This window comes from Anthonomus grandis, chromosome 7 (genome assembly GCF_022605725.1).
Source record: "Anthonomus grandis grandis chromosome 7, icAntGran1.3, whole genome shotgun sequence".
In the NCBI taxonomy this organism is placed as follows: domain Eukaryota; kingdom Metazoa; phylum Arthropoda; class Insecta; order Coleoptera; family Curculionidae; genus Anthonomus; species Anthonomus grandis.
This window is the reverse complement of record NC_065552.1, coordinates 26,884,400-26,898,911: the sequence shown is the minus strand read 5'-3', so window position 1 is coordinate 26,898,911 and position 14,512 is coordinate 26,884,400. Positions and strand designations below refer to the sequence as shown.

The window sequence follows — 14,512 nt, the reverse complement described above, 5'->3', positions numbered from 1 at the left end:
TATTTATTTGAGAAAAATAAATTTTAATAAATTTGAAAAGTATAAAACTACATATAACACATTAAGGGAATAGAGAACTCGTTTACGATATCGAATTAAAAATAGCAGGTGATGCTTAAATGTAGTGATTAATACCATTCAAATAATAAAACATAAAAAATCGTTAATCCATTTCTGTAAAAATAGTTGAAAATACAACAAATTGGCTGAACCTTAATTATTCATATATAAAAATTATACGTTGTCATTCTCAGTAAAAAATAGCAACCTTCTAAAAAGTTATTTGTTTCGATGACACAAATCCAAAAAATATGCATTGCATCAAAATGAATAAATAAAAGGTAACATGAAAAATAATAAAACGCACCGCGTTAAAATATACGCAGAAAAAACTAAATATTTTTCAATTTTTTCCCGGTGCTCTACATTGGCTATTATTTATTTGAATTTAAGTACTTAATAAATTTTAGAGCATGGTGTATTTTGCAATCTGCTTATATAAGTTATATTGCTATGTTAATTAAATTATTTTTGAGTCACCCTTTTAGTAAGTATTATAAATTCAATGCTTCAATAAATTCTCACACATAATAAGATTTGAATTTAGATGCATAAGTCATCTGAAATAGAATTACCGCCTTAATCGTTAGATCTGGGATATTCCAGAAGTTGCTGCGCCTTACTATACCAAGGCGAATAGTATGGTCTGTGCTTTTTTCTTCTTCTCACCACCAATGGCACTTCGAGTTAATTGCAATACCTAACAATAGCGCTAAGCGCCAATATCTAATTAGTACAGTAGTCTAAAAGCGTTTGATGATAGTTTACTAAAACACATTTTTTAATAAATTTAAACGCTATGGTTTACTGACTAAATTATTCGATTTGTTGAATAGTTATTTATTTATTAAACAGAAAGCAAAGAGTTATCAAGTTTAGTGAGCTACACTTCAAAAGCGTCATCTATCAAATACCTTAAAAATAAAATTGACAATTTAGCAAGATGGGATTTTTATATTGAAAAATTAGTTCAGAAAATCAAGTGACTTCTTTCAAAATTTATTTACCTTAAAGACTATACATTTATAACAACTGAATTTGTCCTTAGTTTAAAGTCCTTTATCATAGGATATAATAGGTTGGAAGGAATCTTTGAACATAATTTAAAAACATTAGAGAATATGTAAAAATTGCTCCTAAAAATTAGGTTTAAAAAAGATAAAATCAAGAAAATTTTTAATAGGAATCCCATTATAAGCTAATATTTTATATGGAATTTATCTTGTTTTAAAAGAATGATTTTTATTAAATTGATTAATGAAAGTCTATTTCCGTTTCTCTTACAACTGTTCCAATTTGTTCCACTATATCATCAAAAAAGTGCCAAAAAGCTTTCAACGTTCTTCTTATATATTTATTTATTCGAGTGCAAAAGCAAAGTAAATGTCAAAAAGGAACCAATAACTTAAAAGACTTTTTAGGGCAACAGCGTCCTTAAAGTACTTTTACCTTTTGATGACAGGGACAAATTTCTCTCAATAAGTAAATGGGGTGCGCTTGTAATTAAATTTATTAAAATTTGTTGATGTAGTAAAATTTAAATATTTATTTATCTTTTTTTTCCTCTCTTGCATTTTTGTAACAAATTTTATATTTTGTACAGTACTGTTTATCCAAAAACATAACTTGTATTATCCTGAATGATTTATTATATGACAAATTGACTTTGAAAAAATATACAAAAATAAAATGGTATTACATATATCTAAAAAACAAGTTTAATTTCCTCGTACCGTTGGGCACAAATAAAAAAATTGGGGTTGATTTTTTATTTGGCTTTTATTAACATTCTGTGTTTAGTTTTTTCAATATTCACCCCCATATGTTGTCGAGACTCGATTACTGAACCTCTGTTATACGTATTCGCGGATATGGATAAATAGGTCGATATATTGCAATTGTAAAGCGATATAAGAATTTTAAAATGTATTATTCAATTTTCGAGAAATTATATTATATTAAAAATAATTGCGCTTCCTAGACGTACAATATAGTACTTGAATATAATTTAAAAATTTTTCTCCAGGCACGATTCATAATTTATGAAAATTAATTTAAAAATATCATGACTCTTAGATAATCATATCCTATACAAGCTCTAGATAGATAATTACTTTAACTTGTAAAAATTATAAAATTCACTCAAATATTTGAACGTAAAACATGATAATTTTATAAAACGACATTTTCTTTCGACCACTGAAAATAAAAGGTAATAAAAAATTACATTGAGGGATTTGAATATGGGTGGCATGCAAATCGGATATCATAATAAATACGCCAGATACTGGTAGAATTAGTATACATTCTCCGCACCCCCTCAGTCAAAATCCTCCAGGATCCCTCCACATCTTCGTCTTTCAACTTCAACAACATTCTATCATCGCTGCTGCAGCCCTAGGGGATATAAACTGACCACGATCCAAACCAAATTTAAGTCATCAGAAATTTCGGCCCTCCCTCACTTCTCATCAGCATTTTTTAGAGAAATGTTTCATATAAAAATTTTGAAGTTTTGGACGGGGACCATTTTGACCATCGAGGTTATTGAAAGCGTATATGCAGGTATAGTCAAAATCGCTTTTATCATGCGGGTGTATCGGATTATCCACGACAAACTTTTGTAGTTACGTTTCATTTCAATTTGTGCAACAACGTTTTTTAACTACAACGCGTCAGATAAACGAAACAGATATATGCAGCGTTAATGTATCAAAAGAAGATAAAATGATAAATGTCAGTGGTTCTAAAACAATTACTTTCATAACAAACATGCCTGTCTCGTTTCGGTTGACGGATGACATTATTTGTCACAAGATAATTTAAATTTCAAATTATGGAAAAGAAAAAGCCTTTTTGTGGATTTCTAAATCCTCAAGCCAAAAAAATGGTACTTAATGTTATTAATTACTTCGAGAACGAAAAAGAAAATAAAGGGTTGCCTAAGAATGTACAAGAAGAAGTAGCTAAAGCGCTTGAAATTAGTTAAGGAATGGTGCAAAAGGTTGTATATGAAAACAAGAACATCTTATTCCCAAGAAGGAAAAAAAGTGTAAAAGGAAGAAGCCGAAGACTGAAGATTTAAGTGAATGTGTAAAAATGGAAGTAAGGGATAGGATTTATGAACTATATAGGCTAAAAACAAATATAACGCTGCCATTTCCAAGGGATGTTTTAAAGCAACGCGGCACTTTGGAAATTGGACTTAATGCTTTATCAAAATTAATTAAAAGCATAGGTTTCTGCTATAAAAAAGACTGCAATAGAAGATATTTGTGTGAACTACCAAATATTGTGAGCCAACGAATAGGATTTTTAAGACAATATACACAAAATGAAAAGTTAAGGAAAGTGGTATTCTTAGAAAAAACTTGAATATTTTCAAACGGGAGTGGAATAAAATCTTGGCAAGATGAATCTGTGAAAAGCGTGAAAAGAAAAAAAGGATGTGGTCAGGGAAAACGATTTATTATTTTACATGCCGGGTCTTCAACGGGATTCGTTCCAGGTGCAAGTTTAATTTTTTCTTCTAAGTCTAAAGGTATGGATTATCATGACAATATGAATTGCGAAATGTTTGAAAAATGGTTAAAGGAACGGTTAATACCGAACTTGCAAGAACCTTCCTTAATAGTATTAGACAATGCGTCGTATCATTCAAGAATTTTGAATAAACAACCAAATGGAAGTTCTTCTTTCAATTGCAAAATCGCTGAAAAGACCAAAAATATATGCTGTTGACGAAATAGTACGTGAATATGGACATGAAGTTTTAAGATTGCCACCATACCATTGTCAGTTTAATGCCATTGAGCTTATACGGGCAGGATCAAAATCTTATTATGAGAAGCATGTGGGTGCTGGGCTTAGATCTGACCAGGTTGAAGCTGTTTAGAATGAGGCATTGAATCATATCACAAAAGAGTATTTGCGGAAATCAGTGGATCACACAGAAAACATTATTAGAACCTGGTGGAAGAGAGAAAAAGTACTCGATATCCAAGTTGAACCATTGATCATTGCTCCATTTGAAGAAGATTCGGAAAATGACGAAGAGTTTTCCGACTCTGTTAGTGATAATTAGTTTCTTTTTTTTGGTCAAATTTGTTACTTCATTTTTACACATTCACTTAAATCTTCAGTCTTCGACTAATTCCAAGCGCTTTAGCTACTTCTTCTTGTTTATTCTAAGCAATCCCTTATTTTCTTTTTCGTTATTAAAATAATTAGTTTTCTTTTTGCATTTCGTTTATTATTTAGGTATGATTAAAAAGTACAATTTTTTTTTAAACAAAGCTTAGTAAATAAATTGGTGAATGCGCTGGGAGATAGATATGCCCGGCGCATTCTCCATTTTTTTAATAGTTAGTTTCAATCTTTTTTTGCCTTGTAATGTGTAAATAAATAAATATTCATAAGAAAACGACATTTTAAAGAACTGTCGAAGCTCCCCTCGTATTTATCTTTTTAAAAAAAGCTAAGTAAATAAATTGGTGAAAGCCCTGGGAGATAGAAATGCCCGCCGCATTCACCAGTTTTTTTTAAGTTATTTTCAATCTTTTTTTTTGCCCTGTAATGTGTAAAAAAAAATTGTCTTAAGAAAACGACATTTTAAAGAACTGTCGTACCTCGCCTCATATTTATCTTTTTAAACAAAGTTAAATAAATGAATTGGTGAATGCGCTGGGAGATAGAAATGCCCGCCGCATTCACCAGTTTTTTTTAGTTATTTTTTATCTTTTGTTGGCTTTTAACTGATATAAAAGAAAAGATAACACAACTTTTTTAATTTTCTGTGCATCAACGTATAGATTGGGTCGAACGACAAATAATAAATCATAAAATTAAAATGTCATTTTAAAAGTGAGATTGTAACATGAACTTGCCTTTAAACAAAGAAAGTAGTTTTCTGGTCTCTGACTGCACTGCATCACACACAATACAAATTAATTGTTTGTCATTATACCAAAATTTATAGTTTCTCAATAATTATTACAAAAAAACACAATCACACATAAACAAAGAAGAAGACAAGATCAAATAATCGTTAAAAATTAGACGCTGTGCTCTGAAATCGACAAATTAGTATGTTATGCACATACATAAGGTCATGCTAAATCGTATACTAATTTCTCAAAAATTTAGGTAGCACCCATTTTTAAATGAAATATGTACAATTTTAATGAAAGGCTAGGGAGGGATTTTTGCTCTCATAAAAAAATATAAAATGCTTATATTTAGATATTATTGCGTAAAAAAAAATTGTTATTGAGAATTCCGTCTATTTCGGACAATTTTTCAAAAAAGAAAAGTAAATATTATGTCTGGCAACTTAGCAGAATATCGGGGATTCTACGCATATACCGATGAGGCGTAAATAGGCGAAATAACCAACGTATGTTTTACATATCGAATCTTGGATACGTAGTATTCCGCAGACATTTTTACGGCGTTAAAGGCATCACGTCAGTTAATAATTATGATCTAAGCTGTATACGCGGCTTTAATATATCACATGACGGCGTTCAATGTATTGTCAAACTCTCAAGGAAATAACATTTTGGCACCCACTGATTTTTCAATTTGATTCATATTACGTGGTAACATTTGAACCCGCACGATAAGAGCGAAGGCGACTATACTTCCGTTAATTCGATTGACGGTGTCAGAAATAGAGGTTAGGCTGGAAATAAATCGGAACTTGAATTAACCTTACCTTCAAGGTCAGATTTAAGGCGTAGATGGATTGAGGGGAAGCTGGATACAAATGTCTTTTGAGATCATTTAATGTGTGTTTTATTTTTTTGAGGCCACTTAGTTTGAAATCTTAGAGAGCATTTACGGAACTGGTCTAATCAATAAACATTAATTTAATTTCTCGCCAGCCTGTAGCTCAATCCTAAAAAATCAAGCACCATTGTAATTCCATTCAAAAGATGTATCACAACATAACACTCCAATTTAAAAAAAGAGTGATTCTGATAAGGGGTTAAAGCTATACGGATGGAATTTATATGTAAATATGCCATCCTGAAAATAAAAGCATACGGGTATGATTTTTTTTTAATTTTCATATTTAGAACTCTTAATCCTGCTGGAAAATTTTAACATAAAAATGTGACCTTGTGATTTCAATAAAATAACGGTTTTTACTACTCACGATATATACAAGTAATATGTTATTTGTCGGAAGTCTAAAAATAAATTCATTTATTGATTTGCCTTCTTTTATTTATTAAATTATATCCATTTAGTGAAATGCATTTTATTACGTTTTTCCATTATTTTATTGGTTTAGTAAGACTGTTTGACCGCGTGACTGACCATTTTACAGTTTAGTATAGATCATTCTAGATTTGCACCGAATCTTTATATTATCAATATACGAAAAAATAAAATCGTCTGCAAATCTAAGATGCCTGGATGATAAGTTTTATTCAGTATGATCCTTAGGATGCTTTGAAGAGAATTCTAAACTCATTGCATAAAAAGTCATTCATTTTACACGCTGATATCTATCAATTAAGAAAGTGTTTAGCCTAACAAATAAACATTTTAGTTTGTCCAAAAAAAAACGCATGTCACTTTTTCAAAAGCTTTTGAGTAGTCACTATAAATACTGTCCACTTGACAGCCAGCTTTTATTGACAATGTCGAGTAAATTTTGGTATTGAACCAAATTTGTACATTTTTAAGGGCAAAAGCTGTCTTGTTCTGAGATAGTGATTGTTGCATTACTGTTAATATAAAATATTGCATTATTACTTGAAATATAAAAGAATACGTAAAGGTTAAAGATAAACCAGCTTTAGTTGAATGACAATGTCTCGTTTGTTCGTTCATCCAGGTGTCCACCTACTCTAGATAGAATATGGTGTAAGCTTCAAGGCTATTCTAACCAATTTCTCTACCTGCCTCTTAAGTCTTTAGTTCAGTGGTCACTTTTCAGAGAATTCTATCTCGGGGCACAACAATCTGTTTGATTTGACACTGAAATGATTAACTGGATGTTCTGGTATCCGATTGACATAGGGATCCACTTAGTTACATAGGAGTCACTTAGTCGATATTCACCGGACTGGAGCAAATATGGTAGAAACAGGTCAGCCAGAAAGAAGGCTTTAAAAGGCTTCTTGGAAAGAACATCCAAGATAATAGGATGTGCAGTGAGGAATGCAGATTCTGACAGCAAGTTGTCTTAAGTTACCTTAATTATGATAAGGTGGAAGGTAGTGAATCAAGTAAAAAAACATTGAAGGTCAAAGACGCAGGAAAAAATGAAAAGCAATTTACTGAATCAACATAAAATCAATTAAATTTATTTATAGTCTTGATAGACTCTTGAACAGTTGTTTCTTTCTACAGAATATTAAAAACACATGTTCGTTCAGCAACACAATAAGAGTATGCCACTATACCAGTATGCTCTTGCCACTATACCAGAGTATATAGCTAAGTGAATATAGGGGATAAGAATATGACAGCAGTATATTTCTGCCAACAAAAGACCTTAGTTTTCAAAATACAAAATAGTAACAGAATAGTTTTTTAAGTCTATAAAACTTGTTCAGATTAGTTGATAATCCATATGGAGATGTAGAAATTTAGTTTCAGATACTAGTTTCAAAAAATAATTGCTTAGTCTCTGTGGTATTAAATGATATCCATAATCACTGACTTGCTTACGTTAATAATAAGTTTATTATTCTGACCATTGTTAAGTACTTGGTTCACACATGAGTTTACTATACGAATCAATTCATTTAGCTAATCAAATGACAGAACGACAGATGTCATATCATCCGCAAACAATACAGAATGTCCAGCAGGAACAGAATTGAACATATCAAAAAGAGCAGAGTTCTCGGCATATCCGTGGAGAAGAGTTCAGGGGATCCCTCAGTGACGTTGTTGCTCTTTTTGATTCGTTGGTCTGGATGACGAGCTGAAGGAGAGGTCCCCTAGTCCTATAGATAATATAGCGCACAATGGATCTAGTGAGACATAAGTGATGTGTGCATTAGTAGGGTCTAGTACACTAGCTCGTGGTACCACCGCCATGTAATCCTCATGATGACAGATTTTCAACACATTTACATTCAAAACAACCCTCTAGGATGTATTACTGAGGTACGAGATTATTACTCTTTTTTATAGCATGGGTGCCTAGAATATTTGATGAATCAGCAAACAATCGAAACTATCTGCAGTCTTTCACTTGCAGATAAAGACTGACCTACTAAACTAAGTATGTCACAAATGACTTCTCCCCAGATTTAAACAAATGCAAGTCACTTGTTAACTCCATAGACGATAGATCCAACTACTACTACAGGTAATTGTTTTGCTGGAAAATAAAATCGTAACAATATTAGAACGCTGTATGCTCACTAATTCATAAGGACTTTAGTAACTATTACTTATTGTATTTATTTGTTAGCTTTGAGAAAAAAAAACACTTTTCAAATGAATATTAAATAAAAAACTGTAGATAGGATCATGTGGAGCATAAACGACAGCTTCGGGTATAGGCACAAAGAAGTTCCACAGGTATGTATGTCACGTACTTAATTTATCCGAAATGTCTGTAGGATACGCATTAGCAAATCTTTGATTAAAAGCGGTATGTTCGTTCAAGTGCATAATTTCTGGAAGTTACCAATAGATTTCTTTATACCACCCGTATGCCAGTCAAGGACATTACTCCCAAATCAATTTTAAACAATTTTCATAAAGCATCTTGCACTGGTTTCGGGAGCAAAACATATGAGGTATAAAAGATAATTTCTTCAGCGGCACAAAATTAATCGCTTAAATACGTAAACCTCACGAATCCTGTGTGTGTCATTAGTGACCTAAATTAACATTTATGGATCAATAGGTTCTGGGACTATCTAACTAAGGTCGACACTAATAACAAATTTATATGATTTTTAAAGAATTCACCTTCAAACTATAGGTGTTAAAATTTTGTGACAGTTCAGAATTTGGTTTCTGAGTAGTTTAAGTGATACTGCTTTTGGGTTCGGTTCGGTTGGAGAAAACTACAGCTAAAAGAAATACTGTTTAGGCTAAGGAATGGCTTGAAAAGTGTTATGCAGACTGTGCTCATAACAATTTGCAGTCGTACAGATATATATAGGCTCTGACCATCTAAATAAAGAAATTATGAAAATCCCGAAAACATGCAAGAGCCCTCAAAGTCATGATGGATAGTCGAGAAGTAAAACTGCATGACATAGCTGCCATCCTGAAGATATTATTATCATGGTGCTGCTTATTCTATTTCGCATAAATATTTACGTACGAGAAAGCTCCTTTTCAATTGAGTGCGGGGTGCGCTGACAAGGGAACTAAAACAACGCGTGGAAAATTGAATTTATGAAACATAGATCTAAGGGATGAGTTAAAAAATTACAGACCCATAGCTCTCACCAACAGCATAAGTAAAGTTGTAGAAAAATGTATTAAATTGAGATTATGTAATTATATTGATAAAAATAACCTACTTAATGCAAATCAATATGGTTTTAAGACGGGAATGGGAACTGAGGATGCTTTAGTCAGGGTAGCTGACGACATAATAAATGCTTTTAACACCAATACAAAATGTATGACAATCTTCCTGGACCTGGCTAAGGCCTTTGATACTGTGCCGCACCACATCTTGATGGAACGCTTAGAAGCTAAAGGTATAAGAGGAATACCATTAAATTTATTAAAATCATTTCTTGAAAATCGTTACCAGCAAGTTAAGATAGGCGAGATTCACAGTAGTAAAATTCCAGTGAGGTGTGGTGTGCCACAGGGCACGGTCCTTGGTCCAATATTGTTCACTCTCTATATGGATAGTATATTTTCGGTAATAACAAGTGTGCAAGTTGTCTGTTACGCTGATGATACAGCTCTCATGGTTGGGGGTGGCACGTGGGATGAAGTGTTTCAAAAGGCCGAACAAGCTCTTGTTGAGTTTAAAAAATGGCTGGATTTTAGTTTATTATCTCTTAATATTGACAAGACTCATTTCATGTGTCACTCCATGACAAAAGCAGGATTACCTTATGACCTTGAGACTATTAAAATTCACGACAATGATTGTAGGAATATGAAAACTTGTAATTGTGTGCGGATTAGTGCAGTGGACGAAATTAAATATTTGGGTGTCTACTTTGATAGGCATCTAAAATGGGAGATACATGTGCAATATATCTGTGGTAAACTTAGAAAACTTATGTATAAATTCTATATATTAAGACAATGTTTGTCACGTAAAACAATACTAAATATTTACAAAGGTTTAGTAGAATCAATTATTAACTATGGAATTTGTATCTGGGGAGCCGCCAGTAAAACTTTCTTGAATCCTCTTGAAATTACCCAAAAAAAAATTATAAAGATATCTCTTTTAAAAAATATAATGCATCATACCGAGTTACTATTCCAGGAATCTAAATTACTTACCATTACTAAATTATATTTAAAATCAATAATTAGACTCCTTAGTAACCAGAAAATTAACATTAATACATCAACCCACTCAATTGCAACTAGATTTGCACAAAGTAAATCAATGATCTTATCAACTCCAGTGCATTATACCGCAGTTCAGAAAAGTATAGTCTTCTTAGTTCCCAAAATATACAATCAATTGCCTCAGGAACTAAGAAATAAACCATTCTCTAAAATTAAACGGAAAGTTAATTCATGGCTACTAAACCTTCAAAAAGATATACTTCTGACAGTAATATAGATTATTTATAATATTTTATCACAATAGGTATGTACGTAGAATTGCTTGTTCTTTTCTCATTTTCTATTGTTCCGACTAACGACAAATAAAAAGCATTTTCTCCTTATATGTATATTTATTAATTGATGAGTATATAGACACACGCACAACTTTTTAAAAGTAATTGTGTGTCTAGTCTTAGGCAAGTATTATGTTGTATATTTTCCTAAAATAAAGAGATTATTTATTATTTATTATTATTATCAGTACCTGAATAAAAGAGCCTATCAAAAAAATGAGAATTAGGAGCCCTCTGCGGCGACCAAGGACCCTAAGTCGGCCGGAAAGCTTGTGGCTTCCATATTTTGGGATGCTCTTCCAATATTAGTTGTTGACTACCTTAAGAGAGGGAACAAACTTGGATATAGATTATTATACAGCGTTATTGAATCACTTTAAGGCAGATATTACAGCCGAACGGCCACCCATGCCGAAGAAAAAAGTGCTGTTTCATCAAACGACCTGTAAATGAAAACGATGGTAAAATTGAATAAATTTAAATTCAGTGCAGGTTTTTCACCCCCAGGTTCACCCGCATATTTCTGCTGACAAACATTTTGAATTTTCAATTAAACATTATAAACTTTATGCTGCCATCTTATGGTTTTTCTGACGATTAGTGTTACTAAATTACTCTTTACAAAATAATGATTACTTATTTTAAAGCTCTCATCATTATCATCATCACGTTTCTCAAAGCTTCAAAGTTTATTTATTTAATATTCTTTAAATAAACAATTTTACTGAAATATTAGTGATGACACTCATATTTAACTTCTTAAATTTAAGGGCTCACGGGTTAAACATATACCATTTTTTTGTCTTATAGAAAATCAATATGCGAACGTTTTTTTGTTAGTGAAATATAGCGATAGATAAAGGGAGTAGACAAAAAATTGAATTGTCAGTGTATGTGTGAAAACCAGCTGCCTTTACAAATTTATGATAAAAGGGAATCGCTGAATTGCAGAAATACTGTTAAGCAAGGCAGTCTCTTGCAAAGGATACTAAATGGAAATAGGGGCTTTAAATGTAAATAAGGATTTAGGCTTTATTGTTGCATGTTTTAAAAGGAATGTAAGGAATAACATTTTAGGTTTATTTAAGCCCTAAAAAGACGTTAACTCCCTTGTAGGATTTGAAACATACTTTGTAGCATTACCGTGGTAAAGAAAAATAAGAAAAAATAAATTTACTATTTGGGTCTTAATATTTTGCTTGTTTATAAATACTTTTATAATAGATGTTTATATTAAAATTAGAAAATACTTTAAATAAAGACTTGGACACATAATTATTTTAAAATATGATAAACAAATAAATGAATTAAAATATATTAATATAAGAAATATTTTAAAGATTCGAACCGAAGACCTCTCGCATGCAAATTGGATAGTATAATAACTACCCACATCAGAGGTACCGGCAGGCAAAGGCAACTATTTTAAATGAGATCTACTAATATATGACTATTTCTTTTGATTCTAATCGTATATTCTTAACCAAAATTAGGCGCCTCTCTCTTCGTCTTAGTTCCATCGAGCAGGAGGACATCCAGTGGAGTTCTTCAGAGAGGTATCTCGAAGTAACTCTACAAAAAGAACTTACCTGGAGCATCCAAACTTCAGACATGCTGGCCAAGATAAGAACTGCAATGTTAGCTTATCATAGGCGTTAAGACTTATCATAAATGTATAAGGTTAAAAGGTTAAAAGGGTGAATTCCCTTTTTTATTTGAAAAATTGAAAAACTAAGTTCCTGACCCTTCAGGGCTAGCTAGAAAGAGAATAGCTACAATACCAAAGTATGGTGGCCTCCAGCTACAGTCGGATAGGGTAAGTTGTTAGTTAGAAAAGAGGATGCCACATAATTAAAACACTATAATGCCAACAAAGAAAGTATGGCCAATTAATTCCATGACACCCAATCTTAATGAGGAACAATCAACTCCCAAATTGCACGAAACTATGATTGAACCCTATTGATTTCTCTATACAAACTCTGTTATAATAACCACACTCTGTATGTAGTATGAGGTGAAAGAATAACAGAAACCATACTATATATTTTGATTCAGTTAACAGATAAGTGCAAGGAAATAATAAAAATTCTAGATAGCGTATGCTGTTAAAAAATAAACAAAATTAAACCAGGTAAAAAGAATTATCATTAAAAAAAGTAACTTAATTTTATGAGGTTTAGCTTTTCTCTAAATATTTACAATAATATAAATAGTGAAATGCTAATAAAGTTTACACTGTAGAACCACTTTAAGACCGCAATATAATATATAAATATAGTGAATGATTTCAATTATGCGCAATTCAATATGAATATATGACGTCATGAGCTTCCAATGTCACGTTTACACATGACATGTGATAATTAATATACAGAGTGTTTTATTGATCATGTTACAAACTTCTAGGGTAGATAGGAAACGTAAAAAAAATGGTCCCGAAATGTTTTCTTAGGAAGCTTAAGCTCTTTTAAGATAACCTTTAAAAACTATAGTTTTCGTTTTAATTGCGGAACTACTTTAGTTACCGTAACCAATTTTGACACATAAATTATTGTTAGTGTGTTTATCTTTTTAAATCTACTAAACAAAAATTATTTTGACCAGGGGCGTGCAAACCAAGAGGGGTATTGGGTAAATTTAACTCCATTTCTCTAAGACTTCAATTTCTGCCCGTTTGGGTATCAGATTATGTTGCTCCTATGCATTTTGCATAAAATTTTGCAGAAACATTTAATCTCAGTAAAAATCGCTAAATATCATCGTTCTTATGAAAATTGGCTAAAAGCAAGTAATAAGATACAAAAATAAATTATGGGTAATTTTAAACATGAAATTTTACACGGGTTGAAATTTTTTAAAATTACTTGATTGCACAATATTGTGAAACGTCAAGCAAAAAATTAAATTAAGCGCTTTTCGGCAAATGTACTTTAGCATTATTAATAAAATAATTAATTCTTGTGCTGTATCTTAATTTACTTTTAGTCAATTTTTACAAAAATGGTGATTTTTAGATATTTTTGCTGAATTTTGCACCTTTTTCATGCAAAAGGCATAGGAGCATCATAATCTGATACCCAAATGAGCAGAAATTGAAGTCTTACGGAAATGGGGTTAAATTTACCAATTATCTCCCAGTTTAAAATTATTTTTGTTTAGTAGGGTCAAAAAAATAAACGTACTAACAATAATTTTTGGCCCAAAATTGGTTGGGGTAACTAAAGTAGTTCCGCAATTAAAACGAAAACTATAGTTTTTAAAGGTTATCTTAAAAGAGCTTAAGCTTCCTAAGGAAACATTTCGGGACCATTTTTTTTACGTTTCATACATATATATATGTATGAAAGGAAATAATATAGAATAGAAAAATTAATAAAGATTACGACCAGTAGATCCGTGTCACCAATCTCGTCAGTACAGTGGCACTAACTGCCCTCTACTTTTGTGAGTGTAGGAAACTTCCAACCACTGTGAAGCACAACTCGCCAGACGTGTGGTGAAGGAGTTGAGCCACATTGAAACAGTACAGCCACATCGAAGTAGGCCCCACAGTAAGTCAATAAACTGACCCGCACGCCAAGGATAATTATTAAAATGTAGAAAGAAAACCAAAAAAAAACTCATAAATACAACCGTCATAA

The 14,512-nt window shown here is 31.7% G+C and overlaps 1 protein-coding gene and 1 long non-coding RNA gene across 2 annotated transcripts in view; both read right to left on the bottom strand.

The window, feature by feature from the left end:
* LOC126738340 (out at first protein) overlaps window positions 1–14,512 on the bottom strand; it is a 274,579-nt gene that overhangs the window by 216,737 nt on the left and 43,330 nt on the right. The window lies entirely within an intron of this gene.
* On the bottom strand, window positions 9,528–10,668 carry LOC126738342 (uncharacterized). Its single transcript, XR_007661302.1, has 2 exons — window positions 9,806–10,668; window positions 9,528–9,746 (listed from the first exon to the last, which is right to left on the bottom strand). It is a non-coding gene; the product is annotated as an uncharacterized LOC126738342 (long non-coding RNA).